At 43.1% G+C, this 18,621-nt stretch overlaps 1 protein-coding gene across 1 annotated transcript in view; it reads right to left on the reverse strand.

The window, feature by feature from the left end:
* The window catches only part of KCNK13 (potassium two pore domain channel subfamily K member 13), a 118,583-nt gene that overhangs the window by 98,992 nt on the left and 970 nt on the right, over positions 1-18,621 (reverse strand). The gene's annotated exons all lie outside the window — the stretch shown is intronic.

Raw genomic sequence — 18,621 nt, forward strand, 5'->3', positions numbered from 1 at the left:
CCAGAAGAAAACACAGGTACAAATCTTTGTGACTTTGGATTAGGCAATGGTTTCTTAGATATGGTACTGAAAACATAAGCAACAACAATGACAAAATAGGTAAATTAGACTTCACCAAAATTTAAAATGTTTGTGCTTCAAAGGACACCATGAAGAAACTGAAATGACAACCCACAGAAGGGGAGAAAATGTTTGCAAATTATATATCTGATAAGGGACTTGAATCTAAAATACATAAAGAACATTTATAACTCAATTACTAAAAAAACAATTTAAGGGCTTCCCTGGTGGCTCAGTGGTTGAGAGTCCGCCTGCCGATGCAGGGGACACGGGTTCGTGCCCCGGTCCGGGAAGATCCCACATGCCGTGGAGCGGCTGGGCCCGTGAGCCATGGCTGCTGAGCCTGCGGGTCCGGAGCCTGTGCTCCGCAACGGGAGAGGCCACAACAGTGAGAGGCCCGCGTACCGCAAAATAAATAAATAAATAAATAAATAAATACATAAATAAATAAATAAATAAATAAATAAAAATAAAAAACCAATTTAAAATGGGCAAAGGATTTGAATAGACATTTCTTTCAAGAGGGTATATAAATGACTAAAAAAAAACACACACATGAGAATATGCTCAACATCATTTGTCATTAGAGAAATGCAAATCAAAACCACAATAAGATACCACTTCACATCCACAGGATGGATGTAACCAAAGAGACAGGTTATTGAAAGTCTTGGCAAGGATGTGAAGAAATAGGAACCCTCACACACTGTTGGTGGGAATATAAAATGATATGCCTACTTGGAAAGAGTCTGACAGTTCTTTCAAAGGTTGAGAATAGAGTTTCTATACGACCCGACAATTCCAAATCTACGCAAGATAAATAAAAACATATGTCTACACAAAAACTTGTACACTTATTCATCACTGTACATCATTATTCATAATAGCTAAAAAGTGAAAACAACCCAAATGTCCATCAACTGATTAAATGATAGATAAAATATGGTACATCCATAAGATAGAATATTATTCAGTAATAAAATGGAGTGAAGTATTGATATGTATTACAAGATGGATGACTTGAAAACATTATGCTAAGTCAAAGAAGCCAGGTACAAAAGGCCGTGTACTATATGAGTCCATTTATATGAAATGTCCAGAATAAGCAAATCTACAGAAACAGACAGTACGTTAGTGGTTACCTAGGGCTGGAGGGGATGGGAGGTGATTGCTAAAGGGGATGGGGTTTCTTTGGGAGATGATGAAATGTCATCAAATTGATTGTGTTGATGGTTGCAAAACCCTGTGAATACAGTAAAAACCACTGAATTGTACACTTCAAATATGTGAAATTTATGGTATATGAATTATAGCTCAATAAAGCTATTACCAAAAAAAGAAAAGAGAACCCCAGTATGTGTAAAAAAACAATGGTTACCTCTGGGGAGTAGGATGAGAAAGTAAAGGGAGACTTTGATTTTTCACTTTAAACACTTTTGAATTATTTGAAAATCTATTCAAATGTGCATATATTAGTTTAGGAATTTTTTTAATGGAAAAAATATTTTTAAAAAGAAAAGAAGAAAGCCACTTTACAGTTAACAATTCAAGTTAAAGGTGAGGTGTCGGGGTGTGGGTGAGGCATGGACAGAGGCAAACACTCCAAACCCTGTGTTTGAAAATTTTCTCTTTGGTCCAGAGACGCTGCTAGATGTCCTACAATGCACAGGACAACCCCACAACAAAGGATTACTCTGCCCTTTTTAATGTGATTTTTTTCCCCCCAGAAACAGCAAAGTGCCTCGTTCTTCCCACCCCAGCCAGAGCCAGTGAGTGTCTGGTGTGGGCGTCTAAAAGCCCAGTTCCTCTGCCTCAAGGTGGGACAAACCGCAAGGTGTAATTTATGCTGCAGAGCTCCACAAGATAACCTCCTACTTGGCTTCTTCCCTTTTCCCATCCTCACACCCCTCACTCTCCTACTAGTCTCTTCCGGAGTACTTCCTTGATAAATCACTTCCACCCAAACCTTTAGCCCAGAGTCTGCTTCTTAGAGAAAACGACCTCAGACCTTGAAAGACTCTCCCTTTCCTACTACTGCAACTTATGGTGTAGATATGATGGCCAGAGCTCCAGCAACCACATTGAGCCCTGAGGACGAGGGCAACATCCTAGGGAGAGCAGAGCTGAAGACACCTGACTCCCTGTTGACATTATGCAGTCACCACACTTGCCCTGAACTGTCTATATGCAGTGCAGACCTCTTTTCTGGAATAGAGTAAAATTTTGTCTGCTTCAACCACTACTTCTTGGGTCTGGTAACTTGACGCTGATATACTCCCTTAACAGCTGTGTGTACTTGGGAAATTTACTGACTCACTCTGAGCCTTACTTTCCAGAACCCAAAGAACTGTTGAAAGAATAAGCAGGTCATCAACTCTTCCCAAACAGCCCCTAGACTTCATATCCTCCAGGAAGTTTGCCTTAATTAACTGAAGAGAGGGTGATAGTTGTTGTTTCAAGTTATAAACTCCCAGATGAATGGTCTCCATCCATCATTCCATGAAATGGAACACCAGTAAATCCCTGTGTGGTCAAAGCATGCCTTCTACACATTTGTTTTTACAGATGTTGGTATTAAGTCACAGGCTGTTAAATAAAAGAAACTAAGTCTAAAAATACAGTAGGTCAAGAAATAGTATATATAGCACGCCTCCACACCAAATACCAAAAATATAACATCTGAAGCAGAAAACATCAACAGCCAGAATTAATTTAAAAAGCCCTTAGTGGGGAAAACACTAACTGTAGCAAAGATTCAGTTTTCAAATTTTAAGTCCCAAAGAAAGATCTCAAGATTCTGGTGGGAATGGAAGTGGCTTATAGGAAATAGCAGGAAGCTAAGAAAGAAGGAACCCCACAGATGAGCAAGACTGAATGAACATCTCCTTTAAGAGAGAAAAGAGAGATAGAAACTATAAAGCACCAAAAGCAAAGGCAACAAAAGCAAAAATGAACAAGAAGGACTACACCAAACCGAAAAGCTTCTGCACAGCAAAGGAAACCATCAACAAAATGAAAAGGCAACCTACTGAAAGGGAGAAAATATTTGCAGATCATATTTATCTGATAAGGGGTTAATATCCAAAATATATAGGGACTTCCCTGGTGGTCCAGTGGCTAAGACTCCACGCTCCAATGCAGGGGGCCCAGGTTCGATCCCTGGTCGGGGAATTAGATCCCACATGCCACAACTAAGAGTTCAAATGTCACAGCTAAAAGATCACGCATGCCACAACGAAGATCGAAGATCCCGAGTGCCACAACTAAGACTCGGTGTAGATAGATAGATAGATAGACAGATAAATAGGTAAATAATAAATAAATAAATAAATAAATAAATATAAAACTCAGACAACTCAATAGCAAAAAACCCCCAAACAATCCAATTTAAAAATGGGCAGAGCAATTATACTCCAATAACGATGTTAAAAAAAAATGGACAGAGGATTTTTTTTTTTTTTTTGGTACACGGGCCTCACTGTTGTGGCCTCTCCCGCCCGCTGCGGAGCACAGGCTCCGGACGCGCAGGGTCAGAGGCCATGGCTCACGGGCCCAGCAGCTCCGTGGCATGTGGGATCTTCCCGGACTGGGGCACGAACCAGTGTCCCCTGCATCGGCAGGCGGACTCTCAACCACTGCGCCACCAGGGAAGCCCCTGGACAGAGGATTTGAATAGACATTTTTCCAAAGCAGAAATACAGTTGCTCAACATCACTAATCATCAAGGAAATGCAAATCAAGACCACAATGAGATATCACCTCACACCTGTTAGAATGGCTGTTATCAAAGAGGTAACAAGTGTTGGTGAGGGTGTGTGGAAAACAGAACCCTTGGGCACTGTTGGTGGGAATGTAAATTGGTGCAGCTGCTGCGGAAAACAGTACGAAGTTCCCTCAAAGAATTAAAAATAGAACTACCATATGATCCAGCAATTCTACTTCTGGGTATTTACCCAAAGGAAATGAAAACACTAACTTGAAAAGATATCTGCAATCCCATGTTCACTGTAGCATTATTTACAGTAGCCAAGACTTGGAAATAACCTAAGTGTTCATCAATGGATGAATGGATAAAGAAGTCATGGTAGGGCCTTCCCTGGTGGCGCAGTGGTTAAGAATCCACCTGCCAATGCAGGGCACACAGGTTCAAGCCCTGGTCCAGGAAGATCCCACATGCCACGGGGCAACTGAGCCTGTGCGCCACAACTACTGAGCCTGTGCTCTAGAGCCCGCGAGCCGCAACTACTGAGCCCATATGCCACAACTACTGAGCCCATATGGCACAACTACTGAAGCCCGCGCACCTAGAGCCTGTGCTCCGCGACGAGAAGCCACCGCAACGAGAAGCCTGCGCACCGCAACAAAGAGTAGCCCCCGATCTCCACAATTAGAGAAAGCCTGTGTGCAGCAACGAAGGCCCAATGCAGCCAAAAATAAATAAATAAAAATTTTAAAACCGGGAAATTAAAAAAATTAAGTGGTTTACTTTAAAAATTAAAACTAGAGAGACGATCCAAAAGTCAGCAAGTCTCTGCTAATATAATGCAGGAATTTAATCAAATGTAAGTTTAAAAATAGTTAGCATATAAAGCATAAAGAAGTAAACAAAAGTATTATTAATAAAATTTAAAGTTACACAAGTGATGAAATCAATAACACTGAATTTATATGTCCCCAAACACACAAATGTTATTTTGGGTGTGTTTACTAGGCTTGGAGTGTGGTTGGGGATTATGTTCCCTCCTGCTCCAAAATTCTGTAAGGTAAGAAAAAATCCAACTGAAATATATACAGATACCAGGATACACAGAAACACTCAAATAAAAAAGAGAACTCTGGAAAATGCACATTCTCAAACCATTATGTGATAATTTTAGAAATAAATCAAAGCATAATTATATAGACAGCCATAAAAGAGCAGTCTTTTTGAAACAGTCTTTTTGAAAAACATTGAGATGAGTTAGAACTAAACAGGGAATGGATAAGAATATTTATCTCAACCACAGAGAGGACCTAAATTTATGAAAAAATATAGAAAAAAATGCCAGTGAAAATGAGTGTATTTGGGTATATAAAAATCTTTTCTACATTCCAAACAATAGTCAATAAAAAGGTAGCAGAATAGGATAAATATTTGGGACATATATAAATAAATACATACAACAAAGATAAGAACTTGATGTGTCCCCCTTGGCTCTCAAGACAGCACTTATATACCACAAAGAATCCCAGGGGTCCTTGGAGCATAGTTTGAAAACCACTGGCCTGGTTGGTCTCTAAGGTCGATGTTGGTCTCTAAGATTGGTCTCTAAGGTCAATCTGATCTTCATCAGATGCTTAATACTAGGGAAGACCCAAGACACAGCTTTGGTGCCAGTATTCCAAGAGTTCATGGGCAGAGTCAGGAAGTGACTTCTGGGATCAAATATGTCCAAACTGGAGAGTAAAATCCTGGGGGCAGGCACATTAGTTGTCATGGTGATGGGAGGACACTTGCAACTTTGAGAGGACATCAAATATTCCCATGGGAGGTACAGGCTCTGATTATGTGGACTCCTGGGAGGTAGGCAGAACACCACCCAAACCTTTTACCATCCTGACATTCTGCTAACCAGGCTATCTCTGTGTTCTTCTCTTACCCCTGGTTGCCTAAGGACCATCACCACTGAAAAAAGAGGTTGTGATCTCTTTAACTGGCAATTCTCCCTGCAAGGACCCCAAAGGAAGAAATGGCAAAGAAGTGGTGGTTCACAGTATAAGCTCTAAAGGGATGCCCCACACTGCTTCCACTGGGTAACTTCAGACACTGCCTGGAAGCTCTCTGGGCCTCGGATCCTGGTCTGTAACGTGAGAATATTAACAGTACCTACCCTTATGGGGTTGTTATAAGAATGAAACATATGTAAAGATTGTACTGGGTTTAACCTATGGTAAAGCACTCAATAAATTTCATAATTTTTAATTAAACACAAGAGTAAAAAAAAAATCACATATAACCCCCAAATGCAATAATTTAAGGATCGTTAAATAAACTATTCTACATTAATTGAACACGTGGAACTCTTGAGAAAGTGTAGAGGAAATAACGTAAAAGGAAAGGAAAAAACCCAGAATAGTAGGTACTTATGGATTACAATACAATATGTTTAGTCATGCGTATCAGAAGAGTTAAGAGAATATATTGATAACTACCCCCAGCTCCTTTTAGAGATTAGTGGGTGCACAACGTGATAGCGGATATGTTAGATTTACCCTCTGTGATGATCAAGTGTCCTGCACAAACAGGTACTTAAGTGAACTGCAAAGATCGAGATGCTGCTGCTGATGAAGAAGAGTTCAGAGCTTCTTATCGTTCTCCCGCCCAAAGGGAGAGCAGCCTGCAGCTCACAGACGATCAAAGCTTTAACTGAGGGACTTACACCCTGGAGTCGAGCTGTCCTCAGACCTGTCTGGCCAGGACAATGTTGTTTTGCAATTAGAATCTGAATGCCTGTGGTGGGGCTGCTCTTTCCAGGGCACGTGCCCCACTGCTCCCTAATGTCCCACATCTCTAAGTCACACTCAGTTGCATTCCTGGTCTGACCCCTGGGCTCACTGACCACAGGATTTCCCTTCCAAGAAGAGGGGATCAATAGCAGAGATGCTGAGGCGGGGGGTTGATCAGAGAATGGGAACAATAAATCCTGAACATTTCATGACGCTTCTATGATGGCTCTCCGGCCATAGGAGAGCCGGTGGGTGTGCTAAAGGTGCAGCCTTTCAGAAAAGTGGTATAATGTCCAGCAATTCAGATAAACTGAAGAGAAGGAGGCAGAAGGTTGGAGGGTGAAGGGAGAGCAGCATGATGATGGGGTGTTTCCTGATGAGGTGTGTTTCCCCACTGTCCTCAGGAGGACCGTGGGCTTCCGGATCCAAACACAGTAATGTGTTCCTCGGCAAGGTGAGAGTGTCCCCGCTTATAAAGTCACTGATGGGCTGGTGATAGTAATCATCCCCTGTCCCTCTCTCTGTCCTCCTCAGGGCAAAGGACTGTTGCTTGGTGGGTCAGCTCCTGGGGCTATGCTTTACTATGAAGACTAGGCTGAATGAGCAGAAGCTAAAAGAAGTTGGAGAGGTTAAGTCAATCACGATAATACAGAGCAGAGAGAGATGCGGGAGAAGAGACAAGGAAGGACAGAAAGACTGAGAGGGCTGCCAGTTGGGGAGGATTAGGGGAGGGGTTTCAGGATAAAAGGCTCCAGAACTCCTTTGAGGAATGAGAGACTGGGAGATGGGGAGAGAGGAACCTTTCCTTTGTGTTATAAATTGGAGACTAAGATTCTTTAGAGATACACAAGCAAAAATTGAATTTATTTTTCCATTACTTTGGGCTAATGGAACATGCTTTTTTGTATGGAACACTATACCCTAAGAACCCTAAGGAGCCCAAGAATTATTTGGGTTACATTCATACCAAACCCATCTCTCCTTCACAGAGAAAGGTATGAAGGGGAAGAGAGAACAGGAGGGAATTTAGGATAAAAGAAGAGGAAATCGCTGTTTTATAACATAAATGAGAATCTCTAATGAAACAAGCTGAAATTAACATGTATGTGTATGAGAATGCTGGGCAGTGGAGAGTAAGAGCTATGGTCTGCAAAGTCTCTAATTTCAAGATAGGTACTCAAGTTTCCTAAGTAGGAAACAAATAATTAAACAAATCCAGGGTTCTCAGAATGGACAGTCTGAGAGCTTCCCTGTGAAAACTTGGTAGTAGATCCCAAGAGAGATGGCCCTACCTGGAATGAATGCATGCAAATTCCTACCAGCCACTCTTTCTGCTCCCTCATTCCCCATGATCAGCATTGCTCCTTGGCTAGTCTTAAAATGTACCCATCATTGTTCACGTGAAACAACAGGTTAAAGTGTTGTAACAACTATTGCTATGACTAAAAGTGTAGAGCAGTTGAAAAAATACTGAACAAAAACTGGCATCCTGGCTATTATCAAAAAGGCAAGAAATAACAAGTGTTGGCAAGGATGTGGAGAAAAGAGAACCCTCCTACACTGTTGGTGGGAATGTAAATTGGTGCAGCCACTATGGAGAACAGTACGGAGATTCCTCAAAAAGTTAAGAATAGAACTACCATATGACCCAGCTATCCCACTTCTGGGTATTTGCCCAAAAAATATGAGAACATTAATTTGAAAAGATATATGTACCCCAATGTTCACTGCAGTATTATTTACAATAGCCAAGATATGGAAACAACCTAAGCACACGTCAACAGATGAATGAAGAAAATGTGATACACACACATATATACATGCAATGGAACACTACTCAGCCATAAAAAGATGAAATCTTACCATTTGTGACAACATGGATGGGCCCTGAGGGTATTATGCTAAGTGAGATAAATCAGACTGAGAAAGACAACTACCATATGATTTCATTCATATGTGGAATATAAAAAACAAAAAATAAATGAACAGGGCTTCCCTGGTGGCGCAGTGGTTGAGAGTCCGCCTGCCGATGCAGGGGACACGGGTTCGTGCCCTGGTCCGGGAAGATCCCACGTGCCGCGGAGCGGCTGGGCCCGTGAGCCATGGCCGCTGGGCCTGCGCGTCCGGAGCCTGTGCTCCGCAACGGGAGAGGCCACAACAGTGAGAGGCCCGCGTACTGCAAAGAAAAAAATTTTTTAATATATAAATAAATAAATAAACGAACAAACTAAATCAAACAAAAACAAACATGTAAATACAGAGAACAGAGTGGTGGTTCTCAGAAGGGAAGAGGCAGGGTGAGGGTAAAATGGGTAAAGGGGATCAACTGTATGGCTACAAATGGAAACTAAATTTCTGGTGGCGAGCACATTGTAGTGTATACAGAAGTAGAAATATAACGCTGTACACATGAAACTTACATAATATTGTAAACCAATGTCACCTCAATTAAAAAAAAAACAATAAGCATTCTTACAGACGGGAAAAGATTTTGTAAGCACAAGAGCAATGGAAGAAATCAGAAGGAAAAACTAAAATATGAAATGGCACATAAATTAAAAATGTTTCTATATCTAAATAAACATTAAACAGGAAACGACAACAGATGGAAAGTAAGATACAAACATGGCAAATGGCTAAAATCCTCAAAATACAAAGCACAACCATACAATGATTAACACAATATCTCTTGCTCCCAAAAGAAAAATGGGGGATTAGCTAGTTGATTCAGAGATGAACTGTATTTTTAATAAATATTTTAAATATCAACTTTAATATAAATCAAAGAAATTCTAACTATAATGAGATTCATTTTTACCTAATTACATCAGTAGTTATATGCTCATTTTATACAAGTTGTTATATGCTAGTGTTATAATGGTTATATGGAAAACAGATACAAAATATATTTCAGTGATTTTAAGATATTTTTCCCAATATTTTTTTTTTTTTTTTTTTTTAATTTATGGCTGTGTTGGGTCTTCGTTTCTGTGCAAGGGCTTTCTCTAGTTGTGGCAAGCGGGGGCCACTCTTCATCACGGTGCGCGGGCCTCTCACTATCGCGGGCTCTGTTGTTGCGGAGCACAGGCTCCAGACGCGCAGGCTCAGTAATTGTGGCTCACGGGCCCAGCTGCTCCGCGGCATGTGGGATCCTCCCAGACCAGGGCTCGAACCCGTGTCCCCTGCATTGGCAGGCAGATTCTCAACCACTGCGCCACCAGGGAAGCCCCCCAATATTTTAATATCTCAGAAATCAGGATAATCTCACAATTGCTAGCATGTCAAGATTTAATTGGCAGCATTATTTGCTTTCTTAATGGTACATAAAATAATGATGCATATTAGATTCAGTAAAATCTTTAGTACTTTAGGTCTAATATAATATGATAAACCAAAATATTAACAGTGGTTCTTATTGGATGGTAGAATTACGGGGGATTTTTAGTTTCTTTTTTATACTTTCCCATATATTTCCAGTCTTCTAAAATGAATATGTATTTCTTTTATCAACAGACAATAAACGAAATGAAATCCAGTTCTAATCTTGACTTTGCTGCTTTATAGCTGCGTGGTCATAAAATATTTATGCTATCTGTACCTCAGTTTCCTTATCTGCAAAATGGAATTGATAGTAACTTCTCTGCCCATCTCCTAAGATTTGTGTGCAAATGCTTTGTAAAATGTAAAGTGCCAATTCAATGTGTCAGTTAAATCTTGGCACATGTATGACATCTGCTAACATGTGACATTTATTAATGTATTCATGGGATATTTTTACTCTTTCAAAATGCCTGTTCATCATCTTTGATATTCGGTTATAGCTTTAGACTGTAGGATGGTGATTCCCAGTGTTTTATTTTTTGGATCTAATATAATTTGATTCAAAAGCTCTTTCCATGTAGAAAAGAAAAACGATTCTGAAAACAACATCCAGTTCAGCACCCCATAGGTGTGCACACTGGCCAGGCCAAATCACATACCTGTCTGCCCAGCTCCTGAACCCCACGAGAGCCTTGTAGAATACCGCTGCACAGGTGCTAATCATGAACCACACCCAGGTCCAAAATGGGGCGCCACTATGATCATCTCTGTTTAGTTAAAATAAATAAAACTGTGTTGAAGATCTGGTCGTCTACTTTGAGTGGTCCAGCACTGAGGCGGGGTTGGTCATCTCTGAGTCTGAGCTTCCCAGACCCATACAAGCCAGAGTCACTTTCTCAGCTCAGACACAGCACATCCCTGCATCTGATAAGTGTTCTAGATTTTTTTTTCAAGAGTTTTTCCTTATCGCATTTGTTTTCATTTGCGCCATTTTTTCCCTTTTTTGTTTTTATTTTTTATTTGGCCTCGACACGCAGCATGTGGGATCTTAGTTCCCCGACCAGGGATCAAACCTGTGGCCCCCTGCAGTGGCAGTGTGGAATCCTAACCACTGGACCGCCAGGGAAGTCCCAGTGTTGTTCTAAATTAACGTTCCCCTTGCCTCCTTAACCACCAGCAGGTGAGGTCCACCAAGGCAAAAGACAAGCACATCTCACCCCTTTCCATTCTAGCCCAGCCACCGGCTTGCCTAAGTTTCAAAGCTTTCCCTAGTCAGCAACATCACAACATCACGTAACAGCCTTCTAGACTCCAGAGTTCTCAAACTTTAACGTGACTACAATTCACCAGCTGGTTTGTTGAAGAGCAGCTTCTAATTCAGGTAGCCTGGGGTTGGCCTGAGACTCTGCATTTCTAACAAGGTCCAAAGTGATGCTGGTCCTGCTGATTCACGGACCACTGTCTGAGTAGCGAGAATCCTTGGGGGTGGTCTCAATTTTCAACCCTAGGCCAACTCCTATCACACATGCCTCAAGTGTGCTCCCTGTTCTGCCTCTATCAGAGCCATCTGGGGAAGTTTCTTAAAATGCATCAGGAGCTCTGAAAGGCGGATCCAAACACCTGCATTTTAACAAGCACCACACTCCCCTCAGGTGAGTTCTTATGGACAGTGAACCTTGGAAACCGCCAGTAGAGAATTCTAAACGTTCTTACTGGACCATACAATTGGAAGCTGGACACCGCCCTGCATGACCTTGGACTTAGGCAGAGGGGCTTTTACGGAACCGCACCTTGTACTGAGGGATGCTATGCCGTGCAGGAGCACAGGGTTCTCTTTCACAGCTGAGATGCAGTGGAGAAGACTACTTATCACATTGTCTTGCCCCTTTCATGACAATCTATAGGAGAAATTTTTATTCACATCTAAAAAAGCTGGGTGTCTTCCAAGCAGCCAGCCTGGATAAAAGGAACCATTTAATGGCTGCCCTTGCCTCTTTCTTTCAACAACTGGAAAACTCACAGCCAAATCTGGCAATTGCATGGGTCCTTTTGACATATATCTCTGTGTATTAACAATTTGTGGCTTAACTGTCCTATCCTACTCATGTTTTCTCATCTCCCCAATGTCTTAAATCCATTAGTATCCATTTCTAGTGCACTGTGCATATATGTGCGGTAGGCAACCGTGCTGTTCACCAAGATCAAGTCTTATCCACTTCTGGACTTACGGGAGGATTGTGCTTCTTTACATCCTTGAAGTTGGGTGTAGCCATGGGACTTGATTTGGCCAATGAAACGCGTGTGGAGGTGACTTCTTGTCACCTCCAGGTGGTGGCCGTTTAATTGCAGGTGGCTCCACTCTTCAACCCTTTCTGTCCCTTCCTGGGCAGTACTGGAGGCATAAACTGATAAAGAGCAGCCACAAGATAAAAGAATCCTGGAACACTGGGCCAACCCAGGAGACAACTGTCCTGGTAAAGCACCTCGCCCGCAATGGGCTTTGGGTGAGTAAAAAGTAAACTCTTGTTGTGTTAAGCTACTGAGATGACGGGGTAGCCCAAGGCTTAAGGCTACCCTGACCATATCAATATGCAAATGATCTCATATCCTTTGTGGACAGAAGCTGAGTTATAAATACACAGGCAAACACAAAAACAAATGCCTAACAAATGCCTATTTGAGAGGAAAAGATATTTACAGAAGATCACTTACAGAGTATAACGTCAATCTACTTTTCTGAGTGCTTCAAATTCATTCTTGTTTCAAGTCTGATCACCAGCCTCTTTCAGAATCAACTCCCTGAGTTGTGTTTTAATATTCTGCTCTTTCTATGCTGTGGTAAAATATACATAATATTTGTCATTTTAACCATTCATAAGGGTACTATTCAATGGCATTAAATACATTCACATTGTTGTATAACCATCGCCACTATCTATATCCAAAACTTTTTTATCATCCCCAACAAAAATGCCATTAAATAAGCCTTCCCTTCTTCCCTCAGTCCCTGGTACCCTCTATTCTACTTTCCATCCCTATGAAATCTGCCTATCCTAGACACCTCATCTAAGTCGAATTGTATTTGTCCTTCTGTGTCTGGCTTATTTCACTAAGTATAATATTTTCAAGGTCCATCTGCGTTGTCCATACATTCCATTGTATGTATGCACATTTTGTTTATCCATCCATCTGCTGATAGACACTTGGGTTGTTTCCACCTTTTGGCTCCTGTGAATAATGCTGCAATGAACACTGGTATACAAATACAGACATACCTCTTTTTATTGTGCTTGCTTTATTGTGCTTCACGGCTATTGTGTTTTTTACAAACTGAAGGTTTGTGGCAACCCTGTGACGAGAAAGTCTATTGATGCCATTTTTCCAACAGCATTTGCTCACTTCGTGTCTCTGTGTTACATTTTGATAAGTCTTGCAATATTTCAAACTTTTTCATTATTGTTATATTTGCTATGGTGGGCTGTGATCAGTGATCTTTGATGTTACTGTTGCAAAAAGATTATGACTCACTGAAGGCTCAGATGGTGGTTAGCATCTTTTAGCAATTAAGTATTTTTTAATTAAGGTATATACATTTTTTAGACATAATGCTATTGCACACTTAACAGACTACAGCACAGTGAAAACATAATTTTCATATGCACTGGGAAACCAAAAAAAATTCATGTGACTCACTTTATTATGATATTCGCTTTATTGCAGTGGTCTGGAACCGGATTCGCAGCATCTCTGAGGTGTTCCTGTATCTGTCTGAGTCTCTGCTTTCAATTCTTTTGGATATATATTCCCTAGGAGTGGAATTTCTGGGTCACATGTAGTTCTATGTTTAAACTTCTGAGAAACTGGTCACAATGTTTTTTACTCTGCTCTGACTTTTAAATTAAACAACAGTTGCATGAAATCCTCAGTTGCATTTTCCAGGAAACTTGTTTGTGAGCATCACCCACTGTCCTATGCAACGTTTCCCATATAAAATCCCAAGAGGAAAATATTCTTGAGGATTGCATATTGAGAAAAGGTGTATGCTTCCTTTTGTCTACTAAGAATTCCAGTGTGGGGACATCCCTGGTGGTGCAGTGGTTAAGAATCAGCCTGCCAATGCAGGAGACATGGGTTCAATCCCTGATCCGGGAAGATCCCACATGCCACGGAGCAACTAAGCCCATGTGCCACAACTACTGAGCCTGTGCTCTAGAGCCCACGAGCCATAACTACTGAGCCTGCACACCACAACTACTCAAGCCCACATTTCCTAGAGCCCGCGTGCCACAATTACTGAAGCCCACATGCCCTAGAGCCCACGTGCCGCCAACTACTGAGCCCGCATGTCACAGCTACTGAAGCCCGTGCTCTAGGGCCCGTGTGCCGCAACTACTGAGCCCATGTGCTGCAACTACTGAAGCCCGCATGCCTAGAGCCCGTGCTCCACCACAAGAGAAGCCACAGTAATGAGAAGCCTGCGCACCACAACGAAGGGTAGCCCCTGCTCGTCGCAACTAGAGAAAGCCCGCGTGCAGCAACGAAGACCCAACACAGCCAAAAAAAATAATTCCAGTGTGGGTCATGACTCTGCCATGGAGCCTGCAGCCAAATCTGAAGCTTGAATAGTCACTGGTGGTACTCAGTCCTCACCCCCGTGGCATCTCCTTTACCATTTCTGGACACACTGGCCTGACTTCAAATGGCCAGTGCCTATATCTTATCAGAAGGCTACTCTTGGGCCGTCCATGAAAAATCAGGACAGAAGTACCTGGAGGGCTTCCCTGGTGGCGCAGTGCTTGAGAGTCCGCCTGCCGATGCAGGAGACGCGGGTTCGTGCCCCGTTTCGGGAGGATCCCACATGCCGCGGAGCGGCTGGGCCCGTGAGCCATGGCCGCTGAGCCTGCGCGTCCGGAGCCTGTGCTCCGCAAATGGGAGAGGCCACAACAGTGAGAGGCCCGCATAACGCAAGAAAAAAAAAAAAAAAATAAAAAAATAAAAAAATAAAAAAATAAAAAAAAAAAATAAAAAGAAGTACCTGGAAATTATATTTTTGTGCTTCCCCCACCCTCCAAGCAGCTTTTAACCACTTTCTGACTAGTGTGGGTGTATAAATACCCCAGCTCCCTTGCCTGGCGTAAGTCTGGTTAATGAGCTTTGCACTGTTCTCAAGCTTCCACTTGAGATTAAGGATCCGTTGCCCACTATGCTTTCTGCCTTAATACCATACCCTATATTGACTGACTTCCCTTTCTTGTATCACTTCCTCCTTCACCTCCCTGTCTCCCTTGAATCTGCCAATAAACTGCTTGCACTCAAATTCTTGGCCCAGAAGCTGCTTCTGAGGGAACTTCAGCTAAGACAAAGCTCCTCTCTACCAATTTCCTAGATCCAACTGCTTTGCATATTTCTGTTCTTCTTTTTCCCCTAGTTCTGAGGTTTTATTTACATTTTATGATTATTCTACTGTATGCTTTCTTGTTATCTGTTACCTCAACACCTTTGCAGAATAAAACATACTGGAACTAATTTTTAGAAGAAAAAACCATCATGTAATACTACGATTAAAATACAAGATGTAAAGGGTTTATAGAATATGATCCGAATTTAGAAAAATACATATGTACATATGTGTGTCCATAGGGAAAAAGAATAGAAAGAAATGCACCAACCAACAAGGAGCTATTGTATAGCACAGGGAACTATACTCAATATTTTGTAATAACCTATAAGGAAGGGAGAAGAATCTGAAAAAAACTGACATATGTGTATGTATAACTGAATCACTTTGCTGTACACCTGAAACTAACACAACATTGTAAATCAACTAACCTTCAATTTAAAAAAATGACCAAAATGTCAACCATGGTCAACTTTAGGTGATGTCATTACAGATGGTTTTTTTCTCTTCTTTATTTTACAAAGAACATGAAGCTTCAGTTTCCTCATCTATAAAACAGGGATAATCACACTTCACACATATGAATCACATGTCACATATATGAATTGTGTTGATTGAAATTGTGGTTAATCTATGAAATTAGCTGCATCACATATTCACATAATAATCACAGTATGTGCCTAATTATGTACCCCAATAAAGGGTTGCAAGTGCTGTTATTACATCAGCGATTAATGAAACAATTTAAGGACATGTGAGAAATGAGAAAGTAAAAATAAGCCCATACTTACATAGTGCTTTGTTCTTTTTAAAGAACATTCACTTATATGAACTCATTATCCCTGGCAAGAACCCTGCGAGAGGGGCAGGCTTAGGGGCAGGGTGTGGGAAGGAGACAGGACTAATATTTACTCAACAGCTACAATGTGCCAGATACCAAGGTGGGCACTTGTAGTATCTCAGAAGAGGATGGGGCTCAGAATGTTAAGGAACCGGCCCAACGTACAGGCAGGGTCAGTAGCTCCAACTCCAGACTCTCGGTCCAGGTTTCCTTCTATTCCATCAGGCTTCATTATTCTATTTGTGCCCCCGGATGACTGTGTGCTTATATGCCCACCCATCCACGACATCCGCGGTTCCTCTGGCATTGGTGTTCATCAGTCTTTACACACACTCTGCTCCTTCCTACGTCCATGGCCATGGGAAGTACAAACGGCGAGGGGCCTGTGGAGGGCGTGGGGAGGACTTAGCTCCCCAATCTCCCACCAAAACCACCCCCAAATGAATAATCTAAATCAAAACCCTGTACCAGCTACACAGACATAGCAGATTCAAGGAAAGTTCCACAGCAACCCTTCCCAATCAGTTTGCTCACCCCAAGTCCTCCCTACATAGAAGTTCTGGAACTGCCTTTTAAGAAATGGGAGGACTTAGGCAATTCTGCTAAGACAGTCCAGTGGAGAACGTGGGCTGGGGGAGAGAACTGTGGAGGGTATTACTCTGTCTCCATCCCCATCAGGGCCCGTGTTCTGGTCATCGTGGAGAATGCTATGAAAGTCTTTCTTACCAGATACCCAGTTACCGTGGTGTCATAATGGCCCACAGATGGGCAGGGCCGCCTGAAATAAGAGAGGGTTGCGGTAGTGAGCTGGGCAGTTCAGCACAAAGCACTTCAGACGCAGCCCGTGTATCCGGAATCATGCCAGTCCTCTCCACCTTGCCTCCTACTCACCACCTGAAGCCCTGGGCTTCTAGACTAACCCTGGGAAGTCTTTCTTGACTAACCAGGCCTGAGGCTGATCCCTGTGGTACCTCGTGTTCCTTCTCCTGGAAGAACGTCTACCAAAGACAACCTTGCGTGGGAGCTTCAAAGAAGTCCGCCTTGTCACCGCCTCACTGACAGCTCTCCCGGCGGCACAGGGGCTACGGCAGCCAAGCCCCTGCACAGCCCCCTGCCGGCCCTGCTGCGGCTCCGGCTCTGGTGCTCCGGCAGCCAGCCGGGAGCCGCTCCCTTTCTGCGCAGCCTTTCAAAGCCCCCTCCTCCGCTCCAGCTCTCTGCTTTCTTCAGAATTTCTACAGCATCTTTCCCAACCCCCTTATCACTCAAGTATGCTTTACGCATGAACAGTCCTTAGGAATGTGGTGCAAAGACTCGCAATCTTTTTCCTTTCCTTTCCTTTTTCCTTCTGCTGGTAATAAAGGCATAACTGACGGCAGCCATGAGACAAGCTTGCTCAAAAACTCTCAATAGCTTCCAATTGCCTCTAGATAAGCTCTAGCTCCTGAGTCTGTCACTACAGTTCCCCCCTCCATCCCATTAGCCAGGAGACTCCCCTAGCTTTCCTTCCACTGCTCCCTACAGATCAGGGAGCTCACTGGACCCTGAACGCAATTCTCTCCTCCTCCGGAGTGTAAAGCACCCCGTGTTCTGGTCATCGTGGAGAATGCTATGAAAGTCTTTCTTACCAGATACCCAGTTACCGTGGTGTCATAATGGCCCACAGATGGGCAGGGCCGCCTGAAATAAGAGAGGGTTGCGGTAGTGAGCTGGGCAGTTCAGCACAAAGCACTTCAGACGCAGCCCGTGTATCCGGAATCATGCCAGTCCTCTCCACCTTGCCTCCTACTCACCACCTGAAGCCCTGGGCTTCTAGACTAACCCTGGGAAGTCTTTCTTGACTAACCAGGCCTGAGGCTGATCCCTGTGGTACCTCGTGTTCCTTCTCCTGGAAGAACGTCTACCAAAGACAACCTTGCGTGGGAGCTTCAAAGAAGTCCGCCTTGTCACCGCCTCACTGACAGCTCTCCCGGCGGCACAGGGGCTACGGCAGCCAAGCCCCTGCGCACAGCCCCGCCGGCCCTGCTGCGGCTCCGGCTCTGGTGCTCCGGCAGCCAGCCGGGAGCCGCTCCCTTTCTGCGCAGCCTTTCAAAGCCCCCTCCTCCGCTCCAGCTCTCTGCTTTCTTCAGAATTTCTACAGCATCTTTCCCAACCCCCTTATCACTCAAGTATGCTTTACGCATGAACAGTCCTTAGGAATGTGGTGCAAAGACTCGCAATCTTTTTCCTTTCCTTTCCTTTTTCCTTCTGCTGGTAATAAAGGCATAACTGACGGCAGCCATGAGACAAGCTTGCTCAAAAACTCTCAATAGCTTCCAATTGCCTCTAGATAAGCTCTAGCTCCTGAGTCTGTCACTACAGTTCCCCCCTCCATCCCATTAGCCAGGAGACTCCCCTAGCTTTCCTTCCACTGCTCCCTACAGATCAGGGAGCTCACTGGACCCTGAACGCAATTCTCTCCTCCTCCGGAGTGTAAAGCACTTTTAGTTTCCAGAGCCCAATCAGGCCAACACTTAGC

This window comes from Lipotes vexillifer, unplaced genomic scaffold, assembly GCF_000442215.2.
Source record: "Lipotes vexillifer unplaced genomic scaffold, Lipotes_vexillifer_v1.1 scaffold751, whole genome shotgun sequence".
Lineage (NCBI taxonomy): Eukaryota > Metazoa > Chordata > Mammalia > Artiodactyla > Lipotidae > Lipotes > Lipotes vexillifer.